General features: G+C 41.1%; 1 protein-coding gene across 1 annotated transcript in view; it reads left to right on the top strand.

The window, feature by feature from the left end:
- SLC35F4 (solute carrier family 35 member F4) overlaps positions 1-21,530 on the top strand; it is a gene marked incomplete at its 3' end in the record, with an annotated part of 283,820 nt that overhangs the window by 53,039 nt on the left and 209,251 nt on the right. The gene's annotated exons all lie outside the window — the stretch shown is intronic.

Genomic DNA, 21,530 nt, shown 5'->3' on the forward strand with positions numbered 1-21,530 from the left:
AATTTTTTATACAATAAATATAAATATTTGAAAGGATTACACAACTAAATTATTCTTTTTAAAAAAATAGGAAAAAGATATATATCACGCTTTAACAATATGTTTTCAGTTTCTATGGATAAACATGTATCTATTGAGAGAAGAATAGACGTAGTGCCAGATTGCAAGGTCCCAAAGTGCCCAAGCCTTTTTAAAATAATAGGCTCAGAGTCATTAGTTCATCCATTCATTCACAGAAAAATATTCATTCAGCACCTACTAGGTACCAGGCACTATGTCAGGCACGGGGGATATAGCAACAAACAAGACAGCAGGTCCTTCAGGGCCTCTGCATTGCTTAGATTTATGCCGCTCCCCTAGAGCATGATCCAAATCTGCTATGCTGTGATGCTAACACTGAATTCATGGAATTTATTTTTTGGAAGGGGATACAGACAATGACAATCCAATAATAAATGAGTGAGTTACAGACTTTGCTAAGAGCCACGAGGGTTGGGGCGTCACAAGACCAGTGAGGGGTCATCTAAGCTGGGGCCTGAAGAATGAGGCTGAGGCAGCTTAACAAGAGTATTTCAGGCAGAGGGGAAGAAAAAGGAGGCCAGGAAGTGTGGACTATAGTGAGCAAGGAGCAGAGTTCAATGTCAGAAAGGTAGCTGGGGCCAAATCATGTAGGCACTGGGCTGTGGTAGGGAGTGTGGATAGCACTCTGAGAGCAGTGGGGCTATGAGTGATTTTGAAAAGGGCCTACTCTCTTTACTTACACTATCTGATTCTGTTTTAAGGTCTCTCTGGCCGCTGAAGGGAGATAATGTAAAGGGATGAGAATGGAAAGAGAATAACCCGTTGGAAGTTTTTGGTTGCAGACCAGGCAAGAGATGGAAATGCATATGGGTATATTAAATCCTAAATAGCTAGATTTGGGACATATTTGGGTGCTGAGAGATCTTGCTCACAGATTAGATGTGGTGGGTGAGGGATGTCTGGGGGTTCAGAGGGTGATGGGGTATGGGTGGGTGAAGGAAAAGAGTTAAACTAAGGATGACTTCTAGATCTTTGATTGAGCAACTGGGGGAGAAATTGGCTTTGAGAGGATTAAAATAATTCTGTGCTGATCATGTTAAGTTTGAAATGCCTCTTTCCATTCAAGTGGAAATATCAAATAGGCAGCCAAAAACATGAACCTGGAGTTGACAAATGAAGTCTAGACTGGAGATTCAAACTTGGAGTACATCAGTCTATGGATTCTTTTTTCACCAGTGTATGGATGCATGGGAACACTTAGGGGACGAACTGTAGATACAGCCAGGGCCCAGGACAAAACCCTGAGGCACACAGACTTTAAAGATTTGGCAAAGGAGGAGATAGCACCAAAAGTGTTGGAGAAAAAACAGACCTTGAAGTAGGAGGAAAGTCAGGGGTGTATGTTATCACGGGAGCCAAGAGAAAATAACATTTAAAGGAGATGGGATTGCTAAGCTATGTCCGGTCCTACTCAGAAGTCAAGTAAGATAATGTGACCATCAGACTTGGTGCCTTGGTCAGGGTCTCAGTGAAGTGGTGGAAAAACCATGTCAAGCTGCCTGGATGTTGTTCTTAGCTTCATCCCACACAGTCCAGGGCTTACCCGAGTTCCAGGTGCTTTGTTGAGTCTACTCAGGTAGCCCAGATGTGTAACTCCTCTGATTCCCTGAGGATCTGGTCTGGTCCCCCCTCTTTGCTTTGAGGAAGTTGAGGAGTAGTCATGAACATACTCAGTCGAAAAAGAGAACGTAATATGCTCCATGGGGGCTGGACATGTCTGGTACTACTCTAGTGTGTTACAACTTCTAGATGGAAGAAGCTGAGGATCAGTGGGATAAAGATGGCCAAAAACCCTTTGATATTCCTCCCACTGAGAGGTGGGGTCTGTTACCCTTCCCTTGAAACTGGGGGCTCTGTGGCTGTCTTGACAGAAAATAGCAGAAGTATAAAAGTGATGTCGGGCCAGTTTCCAGTCCTGGCCTTAAGAGACTGGCACTTTCTACTTCCTTTCTCTGGGGATACTTGCATTTGGAGCCCTGGGACACTACGTAAGGAGTCTGACTACCCTGCTGGAGAGATTACATAGAGACCCCCTAAGACTACCAGGAGGGCAAGAAGAGCCCAGCTGAGCCCAGCCTTCCAGGCATGTGAATGAAACTGTCTTGTATCTTTCAGATCAGCCCAGCTGTTAGCTGAATACCACCAATGATCCCATTTGATGTTCATGGGGTAGAATTCCAAACCCACAAAGTCAAAAGATATATAAAAACATGCTTATTGTCTTGAGCCATAAAGTTTTAGGGTAGGTTGTTATATAGTAATAGATAAGAGGAGCCCTAGAAGGCCCCTTGGGCATTTAGGTCAGTTGTCCTTAAGCAGAAGACCCACTGTCCTTTACACAAGAACAATACTGTTTCTTGGGACTTCCCTGGTGGTGCAGTGGTTAAGAGTCTGCCTGCCAATGCAGGGGACAAGGGCTCGAGCCCTGATCCGGGAAGATCCCACATGCTGCGGAGCAACTAAGCCCATGTGCCACAACTACTGAGCCTGTGCTCTAGAACCCAGAAGCCACAACTACTGAGTCCGTGTGCCACAACTACTGAAGTCCGTGTGCCTAGAGCCCATGCTCCACAACAAGAGAAGCCCCCACTCTCCACAACCAGAGAAAGCCCATGAAGCAGCAAAGACCCAATGCAGCCAAAAAATTAATTAATTAATTAAAAAAAATACTGTTTCTCTGTTGCTATTTGAATTATTCATTTTTATTTGGTGCTAGTCACATACTTTTTTAGCATACAAGAGGCAAAAAAAGAGAAAAACATTTAAGAAACTGTCAAATAGCCAATAAACAGAATTTTTAAGTGAATGTGGACAATAACCTAGTTTACCTTCTTCCCACAGGTCTGCTATTGTCTAACTCCTTACACCTGCAGTGCAATCACTGATGTTCATAATGCTGACCTTGATTTTCTGTACTTTGATTTGGAATCTTATTTTAGTGTTAAGTGTTGCATAGGTGATACCGCAGGATAATGATGTAATTGATGGGAAAGTGCCAAGAGACACAGTTAAAGGATGGAAAGCTTGTTTCATTGCAAAAGACAGAGAAATTTACCTCTAAGCATGTAACCATAGGAATTAGACAGTGCACCCCGCTCCCAGACACAGGGTCAGGATTTCCAGATTCCCAAGTTTCCCATGGGGACTTCAAAGAAGCATCAGCATGGTCTGAGAATTTCACTGGGTTCATACTCAGGTTTTGTTTGCCACTTTGTTTGTTTTTGTCCTCTTGGCCAGGGCTAGGACTATGGTGAGGGGAGTGAAGCAGCCAGGGCACAACATTTAAGGAGGCACTCACTCTCAGGGGCGTGCAAATGCAGGATCAGTGCCTGAGCGTGTGAGCGCCTCCTCAAATTTTCCACTAGGGCATCTCATTCACCTCACCCAAGTCCTGTCCCTGCTCCCAGCCTCTCCCAACTGTTCTTGATTTCCTATATGCTGATCCCCATACCAGGTCCATGTAACTGATGCACAACAACTCCAGCATATTTCTTTTTTATTTTTTGAATTTTATTTTTTTATACAGAAGTTTCTTATTAGTTATGTATTTCATACAAATTAGTGTATATATGTCAATCCCAATCTCCCAATTCATCCCACCCACCCCCGCAGCCCACTTCCTCCCCTTGGTGTCCATACATTTATTCTCTACATCTGTGTCTCTATTTCTGCCTTGCAAACCAGTTCATCTGTACCATTTTTCTAGATTCCACATATATTCGTTAATATATGATATTTGTTTTTCCCTTTCTGACTTACTTCACTCTGCATGACGGTCTCTAGGTCCATCCACATCTCTACAAATGACCTAATTTCGTTCCTTTTTATGGCTGAGTAATATGCCATTGTATATATGTACCAATTTGCTTTATCCATTCGTCTGTCGAGGGGCATTTAGGTTGCTTCCGTGACCTGGCTATTGTAAATAGTACTGCAGCGAACATTGGGGTGCATGTGTCTTTTTGAATTGTGGTTTTCTCTGGGTATATGCCCAGTAGTGGGATTGCTGGGTCGTATGGTAGTTCTGTTTTTCGTTTTTTAAGGAACCTCCATACTGTTCTCCACAGTGGCTGTATTTACATTCCCACCTCCAACATATTTCTGAGTGATAGCTTCAGCACCAGGTGAAATTGAGGTCAATTTCCCAGGCATCTCTGGATACTGAGAGCAGAACCAGGCTTTAAGTTTGCTGGAAGTCCATTTCTGCCAATTAATTTTTCTAATATTATAGTTGGCTGAATATTTGATTTAAGCAGCCTTCCCCACCATGGTGGAAGACAAAGAATGAACTGTACCTGAGATGCTCGGTTGTCCACAGATAACCTTTACATGATGGGACAAGTTATTAAGTGAACTTCCCTGCTGAGTCTGTTTCTCCAGGCCCCTTAATGTCTTGCTTTAGTTTTACAAAATGCCCTTGTTACCTGCTGTTGCAGTTACTATGGTGCATGAACACACCCTTCATCTTACTCTTAGGAACCTATTGGTTTTTAACAGTTTGCTTTTTCTCCATGGTAGACTAAGCTGTGAAGTGAATTTCTATACTAGATTGTAATCACCATTTGCTAAAAGAGACACCTTTAGATTCCAGTATAATTTGGTGTGCTATCACAAGAACCTTAAAGCCTTGGAAGAGGTTGTGTTTGTGACCTTGAAACTGTGGCTGAAATAGCATTGTTTTAGTCTTTGACTTTTTTTTCTTTTGTTTTTTGTTTTTTAAGGAGGAAACCAGGTATGTGACAAATCAGGCAACACTAGCAATCAGGAGTAAATTAAATTTTAAAAAATATGAAATAGGAGATTGGGATTGACATATACACACTACTATATATAAAGTAGATAACTAATAAGAACCTGCTGTATAGTGCAGAGAACTCTACTCAGTATGCTGTAATGGCCTATATGGGAAAAGAATCTTTAAAAAAAACAGTGGATATATGTATATGTATAACTGATTCACTTTGCTGTATACCTCAGACCAACACAACATTGTAAATCAACTATACTCCAATAAAAATTTTAAAAATAAATAAATAAATAGAATGGCAAAAAAAAAAAAGAAATAGTAAAAATATGAAGAATGAAATAGGACTAATAACTGATGGAGTTAATCAAGCTGGAAAAAATTAGGTCACATTAAAGAATAAGGTGTTTTATTAGCTTTATGGCATAGCAAGCTTTCTCTTTTTGTTAACACACATCTGCAAGGCATTAGCTATGTGATTAGAAATCTCAGTCTTTTCTCTACTTTAGATTTACATCTATTCCAAGTATTCTTCAATCAATTTAAATTTGTGAGACTGACGATCCTTATAGAAGTAGTGCCTTGTCATGAGATCTGATGCTAAAAATACCACTCTCAGGGGCTTACTCATTTATACTCTAAAACTCAAGAAGCTTTCTGTTATGAAAAAAGAAGTTTTGTCTCCTTCCTATTCATACTCATTTGGTAAATACTTTCAAAAGGGAAAAAATGTAAAGTAATTTGGGCTTCTGCATTCTAGATACTCTGAAGAGAACAATTAATGAAGTTCAGAACAAAACATTAATTACTGAGATGTCTGTAAGTTGAGTAACCCCTGATCATTGGTGAGAAACATACCTTGAGTTGCCTTATAATTTGCCTCCGCTATTGGCTTGCTTTCTGTGCTATAAAGAATTTCAACTCTAATTACATAAAGTATAGCATTTTTCTCTTACTTACCCAGTATCACATTTTGCCCTCAACTGCTGCCCTAAAAACTCTTCATCCTACTCTTGATTATCTTAATTTATTTAGAAAGTGGCACAGATGATGTGAAGATGCATGTAATTGATTAATGATAATAAGCCTATTCTGAAAGTTGTCTATATCATAAGCTTGACACTATGCAGGTCTTTTTTTCTTTTATGATTTCTTAAAAAAATTTTTTATTGAGGTGTAATTGACATAGAACATTACATCAGCTTCAGGTGTACAACATAATGATTCGATATTTGTATGAACTGCAAAATGATCACCACAATAGGTCTAGTTAACACGCATCACCATACATGGTTACAAAAAATTTTTCTTCTTGTGATGAAAGACTTTTAAGATCCACCAGGGGCAGACAGCAGAAGCAAGAACTACAATCCTGCAGCCTGTGGCATGAAAACCACATTCACAGAAAGATAGACAAAATGAAAAGGCAGAGGACTATGCACTAGATAAAGGAACAAGATAAAACCCCAGAAAAACAACTAAATGAAGTGGAGATAGGCAGCCTTCCAGAAAAAGAATTCAGAATAATGATAGTGAAGATGATCCAGGACCTCGGAAAAAGAATGGAGGCAAAGATTGACTAGACGCAAGAAATGCTTAATAAAGACCTAGCAGAATTAAAGAACAAACACCTAGAAGAATTAAAGAACAAATAAACAGAGATGAACAATTAAATAACTGGAATGAAAAATACACTAGAAGGAATCAACAACAAAATAACTGAGGCAGAAGAATGGGTAAGTGACCTGGAAGAAGACAGAATAGTGGAATTCACTGCTTTGGAACAGAATAAAGAAAAAAAGAATGAAAAGAAATGAAGACAGCCTAAGAAGCCTCTGGGAAACATTAAACACACCAACATTTGCATTATAGGGGTCCCAGAGGAGAAGAGAGAGAGATAGGACCTGAGAAAATATTTGAAGAGATTATAGTCAAAAACTTCCCTAACATGGGAAAGGAAATAGCCACCCAAGTCCAGGAGCGCAGAGTCCCAGGCAGGATAAACCCAAGGAGAAACACGCCAAGACACATAGTAATCAAATTGACAAAAATTAAAGACAAAGAAAAATTATTGAAAGCAACAAGCGAAAAATGACAACATACAAGGGAACTCCCAGAAGTTTAGCAGCTGATTTCTCAGCAGAAGCTCTACAAGCCGGAAGGGAGTGGCACGATATATTGAAAGTGATGAAAGGGAAAAAACTACAACAAAGATTACTCTACCTGGCAAGGATCTCATTCAGATTCGATGGAGAAATCAAAAGTTTTACAGACAAGCAAAAGCTAAGAGAATTCAGCACCACCAAACCAGCTCTACAACAAATGGTAAAGGAGCTTCTTTAAGTGTGAACCACAAGAGAAGAAAAGAACCTACAAAAATAAACCCAAAATAATTAAGAAAATGGTAGTAGGAACATACATATTGATAATCACCTTAAATGTGAATGGATTGAATGCTCCATCCAAAAGACAAAGGCTCACTGAATGGATACAAAAACAAGATCCATATATATGCTGTCTACAAGAGACCCACTTCAGACCTAGGGACACATACAGGCTGAAAGTGAGGGGATGGAAGAAGATATTCCATGCAAGTGGAAATCAAAAGAAAGCTGGAGTAGCAATACTCATATCAGATAAAAAAAGACTTTAAAGACTGTTATAAGAGACAAGGAAGGACACTACGTAATGATCAAGGGATCAATCCAAGAAGAAGATATAACAATTATAAATATATGTGCACCCAACATAGGAGCACCTCAATACACAAGGCAACTGCTAACAGCTATAAAAGAGGAAATCGACAGTAACACAATCACTTAACATCTCACTTACACCAATGGACAGATCATCCAGACAGAAAGTTAATAAGGAAACACAAGCTTTAAATGACACAATAGACTGGATAAATTTAATTGATATTTATAGGACATTCCATCTGAAAACAGTAGATTACACTTTCTTCTCAAGTGCACACAGAACATTCTCCAGGATAGATCACATGTTGGGTCACAGATCAAGCCTTGGTAAATTTAAGAAATTGATATCATATCAAGCATCTTTTCTGACCACATGCTATAAGATTAAAAACCAATTATAGGGGAAAAAATATAAAAAACACAAACACATGGAGGCTAAACAATACACTACTAAATAACCAAGAGCTCACTGAAGTAATAAAAGGGGAAATTTAAAAATAAAAAATTTAAAAATATTTAAATTTAAAAATATTTTTATATTTAAAAAAAATTAATTTTATTAATTAATTATTATTTTCAATAATTTATTTATTCAATAATTTATTATTATTTAATTATAATTAATTATTTAATTAATTATTAATTATTAATAAAATTAATCAATTTTATATTTTAAAAAAATTTTAAAAATTTAAAAATAAAAAAAGAGACAAATGACAATGAAAACACAATGATCCAAAACCTATGGGATGCAGCCAAAGCAGTTCTAAGAGGGAAGTTTATAGCAATACAAGCCTACCACAAGAAAAAAGAAAAATCTCCAATAAACCATCTAACCTTCACCTAAAGGAACTAGAGAAGAAGAACAAACAAAACCCAAAGTTAGTAAAAGGAAAGAAATCATGAAGATCAGAGCAGAAATAAATGAAATAGAAACAAAGAAAACAATAGAAAAGAGCAATAAAACTAAAAGCTGGTTCTTTGAGAAGATAAATGAAATTGATAGACCTTTAGCCAGATTCATCAAGCAAAAGAGGGAGAGGACTCAAATCAATAAAATTAGAAATGAAAAAGGAGAGGGCTTCCCTGGTGGCGCTGTGGTTGACAGTCCGTCTGCCAATGCAGGGGACGTGGGTTAGTGCCCCGGTCCAGGAAGATCCCACATGCCGCGGAGCGGCTGGGCCCGTGAGCCATGGCCACTGAGCCTGCGTGTCTGGAGCCTGTGCTCCGCAACGGGAGAGGCCACAACAGTGAGAGGGCCGTGTACCGCAAAAAAAAAAAAAAAAAAAAAAAAAAGAAAAAGGAGAAGTTACAACAGACACTGCAGAAATACAAAGTATCCTAAGAGAATACTACAGGCAACTCTGTGCCAATAAAATGGACAACCCAGAAGAAATGGACAAATTCTTATAAAGGTATAACCTTCCAAGACTGAACCAGGAAGAAATAGAAAATATGAACAGACCAATCACAAGCACTGAAATTGAAACTGTAATTTAAAATCTTCCAACAAACAAAAGTCCTGGACCAGATGGTTTCACAAGGTGAATTGTATCAAACATTTGGAGAAGAGCTAACTCCCATCCTTCTCAAACTCTTCCAAAGAACTGCAGAGGAAGGAACTCCCAAACTCATTCTACAAGGCCACCATCACCCTAATACCAAAACCAGACAAAGATACTACAAAAAAAGAAAATTACAGACCAATATCACTGATGAATATAGATGCAAAAATCCTCAACAAAATATTAGCAAACAGAATCCAACAACACTATGATCAAGTGGGATTTATCCCAGAGATGCAAGGATTCTTCAGTATAGGCGAATCAATCAATGTGATACACCATATTAACAAACTGAAGAATAAAAACCATATGATCATCTCAATAGATGCAGAAAAAGCTTTTGACAAAATTCAGCACACATTTCTGATAAAAACTCTCCAGAAAGTGGGCATAGAGGGAAGCTACCTCAACATAATAAGGGCCATATACAACAAACCCACAGCAAACATCATTCTCAATGGTGAAAAACTGAAAGCATTTCCTCTAAGATCAGGAACAAGACAATGATGTCCACTCTTGCCACTCTTACTCACACATAGTTTTGGAAGTCCTAATCATGGCAATCAGAGAAGAAAGAAAATAAAATGAACATAAATTGGAAAAGAAAAAGTAAAACTGTCACTGTTTGCAGATGGCATGGTACTATACATAGATAACCCTAAAAATACCAACAGAAAACTTGAGCTAATCAATGAACTTGATAAAGTTTCAGGATACAAAATTAATGCACAGATATCTCTTGCATTCCTACATACTAACAATGAAAGATCAGAAAGAGAAATTAAGGAAACAATCCCATTCACCATTGCAACAAAAAGAATAAAATACCGAGGAATAAACCTACCTAAGGAGGCAAAAGACCTGTACTCAGAAAACTAAAAGACACTGATGAAAGAAATCAAAGATGACACAAACAACTGGAGAGACATACCATGTTCATGGATTGGAAGGATCAATATTTTGAAAATGACTATAGCATCCAAGTTAATCTACAGATTCAATGCAATCCCTATCAAATTTGGTAGTATTTGTTCTCCTACCTATGTTCAAAATCATCTAGGCTATTATTGGCTTTTTGCTCTTCATAAAAATTAGAATCAATGTATCAAATTTCATGAACAACTTTGTTGATATTTTCATTGGAACTGCATTTGATTCACTGATTAATTAGGAGATTCTCCTCATTTTGAACATTGTTTATCCCTTTATTTATTCATGTGTTTTAAATTTCTATATAAAGTTTTGCAATTCTCTCCATATAACATCTTTCACAGTTCATTGTGAATGAAACCTGTAAATTTTATTTTCTAATCCAATATTATTCATGTAAATGAATGTTAACTGATTTCAGAATGTGGATCTTGTATTTCACAATTCGGCCAGTCTTTTTAACAGTCCTAGTAATTTATTTGTATATTTTCTCATTTTCTATATTAACAATCATATCATGTACAATAAAGGACAATTTTATCTCTTCCTTTCCAGTTCTTATTCCTCTCAATATTTTTCTTGATTTAATGTTCTGGCTAGGATAACTGCAGGATACTAATTTGCTGTCTGAATAGTAGGGATCCCTGCCTTGAAATTGAATTTATAGAGAAAGTTTCTAAAGTTTTATTGTTAAGTGTGATGCTGGCCATAGGTTTTTGGTAAAAATATTATCAGGTAATCAGCAAAAATGCTGCAATCCTATGAAAGGTGTAAAACAGCAGGGTTATTGGAACAAGCTATGATCCTCACTTCACAATTGGTCCTGAGGCTGTAATTGATATTCGTCATCACACTGCTCTCTACCCCATTCTAAAGTCTGTTCATGCTAGACAGTGTTTAAACAGGTCTAAGTTGCTTGCCTGGTCAATGACCCAGATCTTCATCCCTTAGAGATCTGAGCCTTTGTCTACTTTTATTTTTATTTTTAACACCTGTGGACCATAGTTGCTGAGATTTCCTATTTAGTATGATCACAAGGCACAGAAATAGCCCAGGGGATTCCCTGGTTTCCAGACGCTCCCCTTTCTGTTCCTATTGTATAGTATCAGTCCTAGATCTTTATTGTAATCAGGGTCAATAACTCCCACCTTGACAGTGATCCTTTCTTTGGCTACTGGTCTACTGGAATGAGGAGTCAATATGACTGACTGGATGTCATAGCTTCTGGTTCACACTGCATCCTTTGCTAGAAGCTTCCCCTTCCCTGTGAACCAGGAGTTCCCAAGCTGATGCAAAGTTTTCAGAGAGAAGAAGCAAGTGGGTCACTGAGAAGAATGGTGACAGGGCCCAATCCTACTTCCACCTGTTGGTTTCAGATCCATGCATTCTGGTTATTAGAGATGAAGCCCCCTGATTGCCACTCTGGCCTTGATGCCATGAGAGTAATTATTTCTAACTTATCTCTGATGATTAAGTGCCACCATTTGGCCCCTGCCATCCTCAAATCCTATCAACACCACAGATATAGTGATGTTATAGTCAGGAGCACTCTTCCACTTAGTATCTCCTTTGATTTTAACCCACAGAGGACGACCATTGCCTAGCTTCTCAGTGAGTCTGGTATGCCTCTCGCCTGTGCATTCTATCTTTGGCCATTGCTGGAGAATACACTCAGGTGGTGAGTTCTCCAGCCTCACTAAATCCATCCTAATATTCTCACCTCTCAGAGCCCTCTGACTCCTCCATCGAATACTCTGCTAGGACAATTCAGTATCTCTACCTCCTTTACTGTAGACCATTATCATGTTCAGTATCCAAGGGGCCATACCAGGCACATTTTTAGACCAGCCTCAGGTGATTTTGTCAGAATATTAAGCTCCCAAATCACAGGAAAAGGCTCTTATATCAATAAATTCTTCTCTATCACAGCTATATTTTTTGTCTCCTAATTCAAAATCTCAAAGATCCATTGTCAAATGTATTCTCCAGGTGCCTACTTGTACACATGCTCAGGTCCTACAATTCTAAGAGCATGTTTCCTTGTTCCTGCCAGAGCAGGGACTACTTTCCTTGGGCTGTGGTGCAACCTAATGTGAAGGTGGTACCGGAAGGTGGGTATGGAGGTGTCCACCTCTTGAGGTGGACAAAGCTTGATCATGTGATGTACCTGCCTCAGGTGTGCTCTTTGCAGATCTCCAGGTGAAAGGAGGCTGTTCTCTAGAAAGAGGGAGGATGTTACTTCTTCCAGTGTAGGGAAATTCAAAGGATCATAGGGATACAAGGTTCTTAGGTCTTTCTACAAGCAGGTCTCAAGGGCTCACTCTTATCCTGTCAGGTCCCTGCTTTAGACATAGGAGTCATGTCACAGACCTCTTGTAGCTCTGTGTCTTTAACAGCAAATCCTGAACCTAATTTTCAATACAGTCTGCCCTGTGGTTGCATTTAAAGCCAGTCGACCCCACCATCCTTGTTATTCCCATCCCCCCACTACTATTCAAGTGCAGAAATCAATGGTTCACCTTTTACCCATACCTTATTTCCATCTGATATGGGGGAGTCATACGATGGCGATGCTGATTGTAGGTGAGTCATTAGTTCCAGATCCCCATCCTCAGGGCCTGCTTCCGATAGCAAATCCTGATGCCAATTCTCTTAGGTTAATTTCTTCCAGAAAGTAGAGCCTTGGCATACAGGCTTGCATTTAGGAAGTGGTAGTTGAGAGATGATTCCATGGAGCTGGTGTGAGTTTCAAAAGAGTATAACAGGTGGATGGAAAGGCAAACATAAAGGTTTATTATCAAGGAGCCACTGCTGTGGGCATCTAGAACACAATCATACAGTCCCTCCGCCTAGTCAGTCGAACGCAACTAAAATCGTGCACTGGGGCATGGAAGGGTGGTGAATTTTTTTTATTAAACTCCCATCCCGCATGCCTCAGAGATGACTGATTTTGTACTTGACCCTGAAAGTGAGTGCCTCCTTGTCTTTTGTGCCTCTAGGCACCTTACTTATCTCATCCTTATCCCAGCCCTGCCTCCCAGTCTGTTAATATATCAAGTTGTGTCTGTAAAGCAGACAATACTGTATTTTTTATTATTAATACATCAATGAATTCAGAGCAAGAAATTAACATCTGCTAAATGTTTTTTTTTGGGGGGGTCTGTCGCCACTGTCTTTTCTTTCTTTTTTTTATTGAAATATAGTTGATATACAATGTTGTGTTAATTTCTGCTCTATAGCAAAGTGATTCAGATATATATACATTTTTAATATTCTTTTCCATTGTGGTTTATCATAGGATACCAAATATAGTTCTCAGTATAGGACTCAGTATATACAGTAGGCCTTTTTTTAAAAATAATTTTTATAACTTTTTAAAAAATTTATTTATTTATTGGCTGCATTGGGTCTTTGTTGTTGCTCACGGGCTTTTTTTTAGTTGCGGCGAGCGGGGGCTACTCTTTGTTGTGGTGTGTGGACTTCTCACTGCGGTGCCTTTTCTTGTTGTGGAGCACGGGTTCTAGGGGTGTGGGCTTCAGTAGTTGTGGCACGCAGGCTCAGTAGTTGTGGCTTGCGGGCTCTACAGCACAGGCTCAGTAGTTGTGGTGCATGGGCTTAGTTGCTCCGCGGCATGTGGGATCTTCCTGGACCAGGGCTCGAAGCCGTATCCCCTGCATTGGCAGGTGGATTCTTAAGCACTGAGCCACCAGGGAAGCCCCTCTACAGTAGGAACTTGTTGTTTATTCATTCCATATATAATAGCTTACATCTGCTAAGCTCAACCTCCTACTGCATTCCTCCCCCAACCCCCTCCCCCTTGGCAACCACAAGTCTGTTCTCTCTGTCCATGCGTCTGTTTCCATTTTGTAGATAGGTTCATTTGTGTCATATTTTTGATTCCGTATATAAGTGATATTGTATGGTATTTGTTTTTCTCAACACCTAGTAAATGTTAAAAAATATTATATCTTTTCTGGTTTTGAGGAGGTAAACAGATGCTTTATTCAGGGGCTGGAGTGATGGATCCCAAATCAGGCAGGCCTTGAGCAAGGTTTCTGAAGAGTGGGGTTGTGGGATACAGGGAGACTCATTTTCTGCATGCCTGGAAGGGCTGAGAGAGTTGGGGTGGATCTTGAGCTGCTGTTTGTGTTTTGGTACTTGATTTGGTTTTGCTCAATAACTATCAGCAGACAGAAGCCTCTTCTGCAGTGTAGCCATTTGGAGCCATTTAAAGAGAAGTAAAGCAAAGACATTACAGTGCTCTCTGACGTTTGTGAAAATGGGATTGTACATGCATGCGGCTTAATAACTATTGAGAGGGAGAGACAATCATTGTGATTCTCCCTGGATGGCAAGTATGTGAAGTGTGACATTGGCACATCCTCTCTGAGAAAATGTAAGATGTGCCCTGAAAGAGCAAGGTTCGTGGGTAAGACTCAAAGGTCCTGCATTTGGCTACACTGTCAGATCTTACTTTCTTCTCTTTTGACAGTGTGATTCTTTGCTGCCTCTTTATTGACAGGTTGGTGTAGTCCTGCCCTTCTCTTTCCCTTTTTCCAACAACATTTTCCTTTACCATGTGTCGACTTCTCACCATTATCTTTCTCTTTTTACTTCTTAAATTTCCCTCTTTCTATACTTTTCCTTTGTTTATGCTCATGAGGTACAGTGTAAGAAAAACAAGTTATGGCTGGAAAGAGTGGTAACACTGTTGTTCTCTGCTAGTCAAGCACCCTGAGAGATGTCGTATTTAGAGGGAATTTGGGGTGAGGGAAGAAAAAGGTGTAATGAGTGGGGAGGAGGGGGCTCCTATGGGGGGTGTCATTAAGCAAATGCTGCCTGGCCAGGGATCAAGCTAACAAGGCTGCAGCTAGACAAGCACCAAAGACAGAAATAAGAAGGGTGGCATCTTAAGAATGGGGGGATAAATTTTTCAATTACATTTCTTATGCATATTAATGTTTTAGAGTTTGTCCCAGCCCTGAGCTTAAGGGGACAGGTCAAACACTGATATATGGAAGGAAGTGCAATAGGAACAACAACTTTGATTTCCTGCACAGGAGGTGGATGCCAACTGCCAACATCAAGGGCGAGACCCGTACTTTATATAAGGCAAAGTGTGTGCCTCTTTAATAAACGTCATGTTGAAGATGCAAGAAATGAACTATATAAATGGTTTAAAAAACTTAATGACCCTAATTAAATTCAGGTTCTTAGGAGGTTGGGTTGTAGATTGGTGAAATGAATTTTGGTGGCTTTCTAAATTGTCACTGAGATGTTGATGTTTGTGACTCTGGGTATTATTCTTTTTTTTTTTTTTTTTTGCGGTACGCGGGCCTTTCACTGCTGTGGCCTCTCCCGTTGTGGAGCACAGGCTCCGGACGCGCAGGCTCAGCGGCCATGGCTCACGGGCCCAGCTGCTCTGCAGCATGTGGAATCTTCCCGGACCGGGGCACGAACCCGTTTCCCCTGCATTGGCAGGTGGACTCTCAACCACTGCGCCACCAGGGAAGCCCTTTTGGTATTATTCTAAATCAGGGGTTGGCATACTTTTTCTCTGGAGGACCAGATGGTAAATACGTTTGGCTTTGCAGGCCACTCTGTCTCTTTTGAGACTAGTCAACTCTGCACTTGGAGTGTGGTGAAGGTAGCCATAGACAATATATAAATGAATGGGTGTGACTATGTTTAATGAAAGTTTACTTACAAAGACAGGAGGTAGGCTGGATTTGGCTCATGAGCTGTAGTTTGTCGTCCCCTGTTCTAAATTACCACTGAGATGCTGGTATCTGGCAAAGCACTGCTAAATCACATTTATTTTGTAGAACGGGGTTTTCAGTTTCCATGACAAGCATCTCTGGGGGCTGCATGAAAGAAAGTGCAGTCTCATTTAATTTATGTTTATTCCATCACATTCTGGCCCTATTCCACTCCCACACCAGTGGTCCAGATGTTGGGACATGACAACCAGTGCTCCAAACTGACCTAAAACCACCTTTATACATTGGAAAACTGTTGACTTAAAGTGTTATGGCACAAACTGCAGGAATTGCTTTCCCCTGAGTCATAGAAACAAGTCTTATTTCATCAAATAACATTTGGTTTAATACGCTCAGAATTGGTAAAGAGTTAACACAAATAATCATAGTGATGATGGTGATGATGATGATGATAATGAAAACTGCTGTTAGTCATGGAGTCTTTGATTTAGAGAAGCAACAAGGTTGAGTTTGCAAACAGCATTTTTGGGTTTTGGTATAACCTTCTCTACATAGGAAAGCTTCTGCCTTGGTGTTTGAAGGAGTCTTGCCCAGAGTTGGTGGGCAATAACTGTGTTCAGAGTTTCGTTTAGGTCTTCAGTTTTGCCACTGTGAGTTTTCCAATGTTACTTAAACTTAGAGCAGAGAAATCGGTGTATTGCCTCTGCAAAAAGAACTTTGAAGTTAAAAGTAATTGTTTTAAGGGCTAGCCCTAAACCTTTATTAAGTAAATATATTTGATTGACTTACTCACACACCTATTGATGGCCTACTATATAAAAAAGGCCTCTGACAACTGCTGGGGGCTATCAAAATGCGAGAGACACATCCTCTGCCTTTCAGGAATTTACAGTCTATAATCAGCAATGAACGTGTGAAGTTCAGCAGGTGCTCACCCTTGGCTTCCCCCAGGCCTTGGCTTCCCTGGCCTTGGCTTCCCCAGGCCAGGCCAGTTTAGGGGTAACTGTACCTATAACACCTACAGTTAGAAACACGATGGCTCTAATTCCCACCACCAATGCTAGACTTCTAGCCCCCGTTCAAAGTGTCCCACAGTGATTTATTAGAGAGTGCTACAACCCCAGAGCATGCAATGGGGAAATTACCATTTCCATCCTCTTTTTCCCCTCCCTGTGGTGTGGCTGGCTGCTGAGCCAGCCGTGACTGTCTCTCTGTGATTCCTGGCACTAATTGTGCCATTACCCTCTGCCCTGGACTGTCCTGCTCTGGCAGACCACCAGTTCTGCAGATCTTGTTGGGGCATCTGCACACTTGACTGCACAGCTCTTTATAAAGTACTAATGTTTGTTAAATGCTGTATGCCATGCAAGGTGAGAAAAGCTGTATTTCAGAGTGCCTTCTGCGAGGAAGGTGGGGATGCCACGTCTGGGTTGGAGCTGGGCCATGATATTGAAAGGCTGTATTGCATAATGAAGAAAGCAAGGACTCTGGATCTAACTGCCTGGGCTGGCCCTGGCCCTGGCCCTGACAATCACAGGCTATGTAATCTTGGGCAAGTTACTTAGCCTCTCTGTGCCTTGGTTTCCTCATCTGTGAAATAATAAAAATGATAATACTGGGCTTCCCTGGTGGCGCAGTGGTTGAGAGTCCGCCTGCCGATGCAGGGGACATGGGTTCATGCCCCGGTCCGGGAAGATCCCACATGCCGCGGAGCGGCTGGGCCCGTGAGCCATGGCCGCTGAGCCTGCGCGTCCGGAGCCTGTGCTCCGCAACGGGAGAGGCCACAACAGTGAGAGGCCCGCGTACTGCAAAAAAAAAACCAAAAAAAACAAAAAGATAATACTCATTTCATAAGTTTGCTGTGGGAATCAAATGAGTTAATCAATGTAGAGCACTTAGAACAGCAGCTGGCACCCAGGAAGCTCTATAGCAGTGCTATTTGCTATCACTGTTGTTGTTATTATCCCTTCAGCCCTCAGGAGGTGTGGACAGGATCTGGGGCTGAGGACCTCCAATGCTGCTATCTCTGGGATTAAGCAGTTTCATTATGTTATAGAATTATAATGCACATGTCATTTTCTGTAACTGCCATGACTTGAGAAAAGTTGATAGGCCCAGCTTTTACACAGGTCTCTTTCAAACCTTAGAAAGACTCTAAGAGATGTTTCTTTTTCTTTTTTTTTTTTAAATAAATAAATTTATTTATTTATTTATTAATTGGCTGTGTTGGGTCTTCGTTGCCGTGTGGGCTTTCTCTAGTTGCCGGAGCGGGAAGTTCTCTTTGTTGTGGAGCACAGGCTCTAAGCACGTGGGCTGCAGTAGTTGTGGCTTGCAGGCTCTAGAGTGCAGGCTCAGTAGTTGTGGCACACGGGCTTAGTTGCTCCGCGGCATGTGGGATCTTCCTGGACCAGGGCTCGAACCCGTGTCCCCTGCATTGGCAGGCAGATTCTTAACCACTGCACCACCAGGGAAGTCCCGAGATGTTTCTATTTTTGTGTCCATTTTGTAGATAATGAAACTGAGGTTAACAAACATGCCCCGACTCATACACTTAGAAAATGGCAGAACTTGGATTCAAACCCAGATTCATTGGGCCCAGGACACTTGGCCATTGGGCAAAATGCCACACTGTTTTCTCCAGGGATATAGGGACAGCTCCTTTTCCCCATTCTTTATCCCACTTTGTCATATGCTCCCCAAGTTCTGTTACTTACTGTGTCCCATGTCTCTCAAATATTTGTGAATATATTTTGTGAATATCTCCCCATGCTGCCCTTCTTCAAGGACTTAGTCAAAGGCCAGAGGGGCGATGCTAGTGGGCCAGGCTGGTGGAGGCCAGTCTCTCTTCCTTTAGCCTGACTTCTATTTTGAAGGATGCTTAGTGGTTGTAGGTAAGTAGATCCCTAAAGGGAGGAGGGGAGGGGATGGGTACAGTTTGAGCTCCAGCTGAGATCTAATTCTCTCTGTACTGCGGATTTGTACTTGCTCTGGATCTTGACATGTAAAAGGTTCCCAGAAACATTACACCACAGAGACTATATTTAGGCGGTTTTAATAGGGTAGCATGGCTCCGCTATATTCCTTAGGGTCCCACCAGGGAATACACGTCAGTGATTAGCAAGGCCGAGCGCTACACTGTTACTCCACTTGCTGGTGATTGGATTAAGAAGACTTCTTTCTTCTCAAAAATTAATTAATGGGTCAAATTCACAACAAACTCAGATACTTGACTTACTATTATTTTAATTGGAGGGCATTTACTGCAGACTTCACTCACTGTCATTTGACCTTCACCTGACTTGTGAGAGACTCTGCCGCCTGAGTCACATGCCACATCTCGGTCTGATGGAAATGTAGCCTCTAGATTTTGTTTTGCAGTGTCCCGTGCTTCTTCTTTTTGTATTTCTTTTCTTCACATCTTCCTTTCCCCTCATTTTTCCCTAGAAAAACAAAGTAAGAAAACAACTGTGAAGGTGCTTTGAAAGTTAAAGAGCTTTACAAACCTTTGGTGCTTGCAGAATACCAAGTGTCTTCCACGTCTCTGTTGTCCTTGAAGGGGGAGAGGGTTATGTGGTCAGTACCTGTTAAATGCCAGGCATTGCATGAGGCCTCTTGGTATATATTTTATTTAATTCTCATAATAACCTTGCAAGACTGTTATTCTTAACCTTATTCTATAGAAGAAGCATTTCAGGCTCAGAAAGATTATTAACTTGCCCCAAGCCAACAGCCAAGTAAGTGAAGAATCTAGAAGTAGTGAACTTACACTCTGAAATCTTTGCTCTTTTCACCCGTTTTCCCTTGCCTTTCTAAGCTACGGTGCTCACTTATGGTGGGAAATAAGGAAGAATTAGCCAATTCAAGTAATAAGTAACACAGACTTGAATTTGGAGAAGCTGCTGCTTCAGTTGTAATCCCAGATCCCAATCAAACTTTACGGATTCCTCTCTCCAGCTTAGCTCTGCCAGGGCCTCTGCTACCAGCATTGCCCTCTACTTTGAACTCAGGAGGTTTCTGGGAAACATTTGTTTTATCATCTCCAAAACTGGAATTTGGGACAGAAGTTTCTCTTAATAAGTCAGTTTATCACTGGACAGTATAAGAATCGTGAATACTATGCAAATTTATGCAAATCACCCATCTAACTTAAGGGAGATTTAAAGTAAGATGGGGCCACACCTTCCAGGTGTGTAGTCTGAATGGGGTGGGGTGAACCCTTTTCTTTGAGCCTTACTGAGACTTGTGTAATTCTGAGTCCTTGACCCCATGTTAAGGTCTGGCCTTTTTGTACAGCATTCTCTGAAATACTGCCTAGATCATAAACAGGTTCTGACCAAGGTCAAAGACAGAGCTCTATCATTTTTCAGTTGGAAAAACTGCCTACTATGGACGGTCTTAGAGCTGTCAGGCATTTGGAGATTTTGTTGCAGGAAGGATGGATTCACATGAACCTGGGCAAAAGACATCGGCTGTTGATGCTAACAAGGGTGAAAGCAGAGGCTAAAACTGAGGATGGTCAGTGGTGGCAAGGGACAATCTGAGGGGCTCTCTGCCCCCTAAACTCCGTCAGCCTCCCTAAACTACTGTAAATAAGAAATAAACAAGCAAAATGTGAAAACCATTCAACAGATATTTTTCAACCTTTCTACTCAGTGTGGTTATCTACAGATCATCAGCGTCACCTGGGAGCTCGTTAGAAAAGCAGCCTCCCAGGATCCACCCCAGGCCTACTGAGTTAGAATCATGTCACGTGATTCTGCGCACAGCCACGAGCTGAAGGTCGGAGCAGCCGTTTTGTACCGGGAGCTGTGGTCTTGAGGGCTGGGTGCAAGGCCTCTGCACACAGCACTCTATGAACAAGTGAAACTGGACGAAGCACCAAGGAAAAGAAGAAAAAGGTTAGACTTTATTTATTACCCAGATTCTGTTTTTATTTCAGGAATTGTTAATGGGCTTTGCCAGTGACATTAAGTGAAGGATAAATGAATTAAGGGTTCTTCAAGGATAGGTGAATTAAGGGTTCAAAATTAAAACTGCTGTGAAGAGGATTTCTCTGGGGAAAGCTGTGTTGCGAATCCACCTAAACTAAGCAAGAGAAAGAAGTAGGGAGGTGCTCAGTCGCTTCATCTCAGATCTGAGGAGGAGACTTCCACCTGACCACCCAGAGAGCTTAGCATGTGACTCTAGTGGGGGGAAGGGTGTAGTAGCCGGCTGTCCGTCACCCACTAACCCATCCCCACTGGGAAATCAAAGGAGCCAGGGAGACGGGATGGTGAGTGCTCTGGTAGAGGTGCAAAGCTGCGGCTGTGTCTGAATGGTCACGCTGCTCTCGGGTGGAATGCGGAACCAATGGCTGGGAATAATTTTAATAGGGGTCACCCAGGGGAGGAGACCATGGCAGTAAAAGGCTGTGAGGTGACATTGGTTGTTGTGGTGGGCCGGGGCGGGGAATAGGGAACAGAAGCGGAGCGTGCTTGGGAATGGGCAGCCCAGCGAGCGGCATTGATGGGTAAATGGGGGTTGTCATCAGAGGAACCTCGAAGGTGGTAGTCTCTAGAGAATTCGTAAAGATACTCACCATGGAAATGTCAGTTCTAGATGTCTTCTAACACCAGGAAGAATAGCACTACCTTACTATGTAGTACTCACCAAGTAGGAATTTTCCTGCCCCTTTACTTCCCCCTCACAGCTTCAACCCTGGGGGAGACACAGGTCAGAAATAGCAGGTAAGTTCTGGGAGAAAGAATTTAAAACAGAAGATGTTAACCCTGAGGTGCAGGAGCGTTTTGCT

The sequence above is a fragment of the Stenella coeruleoalba genome (genome assembly GCF_951394435.1).
Source record: "Stenella coeruleoalba genome assembly, chromosome: 2".
NCBI lineage: Eukaryota > Metazoa > Chordata > Mammalia > Artiodactyla > Delphinidae > Stenella > Stenella coeruleoalba.